The sequence below is a fragment of the Nannospalax galili genome, unplaced genomic scaffold, assembly GCF_000622305.1.
Source record: "Nannospalax galili isolate Female #2095 unplaced genomic scaffold, S.galili_v1.0 scaffold293, whole genome shotgun sequence".
Lineage (NCBI taxonomy): Eukaryota > Metazoa > Chordata > Mammalia > Rodentia > Spalacidae > Nannospalax > Nannospalax galili.
The window spans coordinates 57,918-60,362 of NW_008337147.1; positions in this window are offsets into that span (position 1 = coordinate 57,918).

Here is a 2,445-nt window from a genome sequence, read left to right on the forward strand (position 1 = left end):
CTACCAAAGTTACCCTTTTTTACCCTAAAACTATTATACATAATATATGTCTCCTTTTCTGAATTTTACTTGTCTAACTTGAAGCCTGAATCATTAGTGCTGGAGAACATATGTTAGTAATAAAAAGTGATACATCATTTGCATACCTATTTCGCTAACACAGATATAGTACCCTCATCATCTGTGAGAGGACATGTGATTACCTCATGCTATAACTTTATTTTCCATTCAGCAACATGAATTCTAGTACTTCATTCATGCATACATGCATACATACAATTCCATTTCTACTTTAATACCTTTCTAAAATTTCATTTATACCATGTAGTCATTTGGCCAAACCCTAAAGGGCTGGAAAATAGGAAAGATCATCAGCCAGTTTTGTTAAACATTAAGAAAAATGACATGCTAAAGAAGATGGGGAGAACAGAAATAATACTTAATATTTTATAAAAATGTTGAGGATTCTCTCATGAGTATTATCTCATTTTCATTATACCATCACAGTTTTCTAATTTAAAATGCATTATTAAATAAATTTTTATATAATTTATGAAATCATATCAGTTCTTTATGTAACTAATAGCTGTTTTAAAAACAAACTACAGCTATAGCTATCGCTAGTGGACTGGCCAGAGAAACAGTAACCTACTCCGGAGCTTGTTTATTATTTTATGTTTGTTGTTATTCTTCCAAATATCTTATTTCTTCTTTTTATCATTTTCAGTTGGGTAAAGGGACAGTGGAACTTTTTCCTTCTCAGTGGTAAATCATGAGTGAGGGAAGAAATAATTCTCATGGGTTAAGGTGGAGGAGCAATGATGCCATCATGATAATTTAGCAGAGATCAGACACTTTTTATTCATTATAATTTGGATACTACTATGAAGGGAAGGAGTTGCCATAATAGTACTTAAGTATCTGATGCCAGAGAGCTGCTGAACATATGTATGCTTTGCAAAGCACCATGGAGCAGCAGAGAATTGTGTCAGCAAAGAAATGAATAATGCTTTGATTGAGACATTCTAATAGGTCACCAAGAAAGTTTTGTTCCCTTTTGGACAAGGTCACTTTAAGCAAGGACATATTATTCTTTCCATTATTAGATAGACAGTAAGAAATTAATACCTATTTTCCTTTCATTTTGATGTTGAAATAAGTTTGCAGTAAATTTCTTGATCACAGACCATGGCCCAAAGAATTCAAAAAGATAGAAGCTTGGGAGTATGGTTATTTAACTAAAGACCAGTTCTTGTTAGGAAAATTGCTTTGGTTTTCACTGGTTTCCCAAGTAGGCATATTTGTGGTGTATGGAACCAAATCCTGAGCCTTGGCCATATCAGATAAGTGTTTCACTACAGAGCTACAACCCTAACCCTTAGACATGCACATACATTTCACATTAAAATTAAATGTGGTATGTGATAAATTCATGAATCATGATTAATGGAATATATCCATGAGTCATGTATTAGATTTCCAGTCCAATCAGTAAATATTATAATACAATTCCATTTTCTGCTTCTTAAGTTATTTAACAAGACGGCATCTATGCTTCACAAATTCTAAGATGAAAACAGAAGAACCTTGAAATGCAATTTCATTGAGTAAGAAATAGACTTACCAGTTGTTGAGCCACTGAGAGTTGAAGATTTGGGTTTTAATGGATTTTTTTTATCTTCCATTTCAAATGTAACTTCAATAACAACAATATCAAGACTTTCACTAAAATTTTTCATTACTACTTCCATAAATACTTGTTTTTATTTTCTTAGTGAGAAACAAAGATCTAAGAATATGAAATTATTAGGTATACATTTTGAAAAAGCCTAAGTGTCAGTTAGTTTAAACATATAATGTAGATTATAATAACTACAACTAATAACTTGGCAAGCATTAAAAATGATAATTTAGACACAATATGTTCATTCATCAATATTTAATAAATGTCAATCATTATTTCTATTCTCATTAACACTGATAGCTACTATAATGTAGAATTGAATGTTCATATACATACATTATATTAAGTCATAACATGGAAATTATATGGTATAGATGCTAGAGAAATGCATTAAAATATTAATTTGTTTCTTATAAGATTTATTTACAGAATTTAACTTCTTCCCTAAATATGTACACTTATATATACATGTTTAGAATATCATTGAACTCCTATCTAATATCGAATGATTGCTTATGTCACTTGGACATATTTTTATATATTTCTATTTTGTGTTTGTTGTAAGCAGTATTATATCCTCTCAAAGATTAACTCAAATTTCTGGGTATATTATCTTATACGAATAGGAGCCTGTAACATTATTAAGGTAAAGAAAATTAAAATTTAGAGGTTATTCTTGACTCTGCACGGATGCATCATAATGGCATGATTCCTGGAAAGAACATACTTGTAAATAAGATCAGACTCTGAATGTGCTAGTA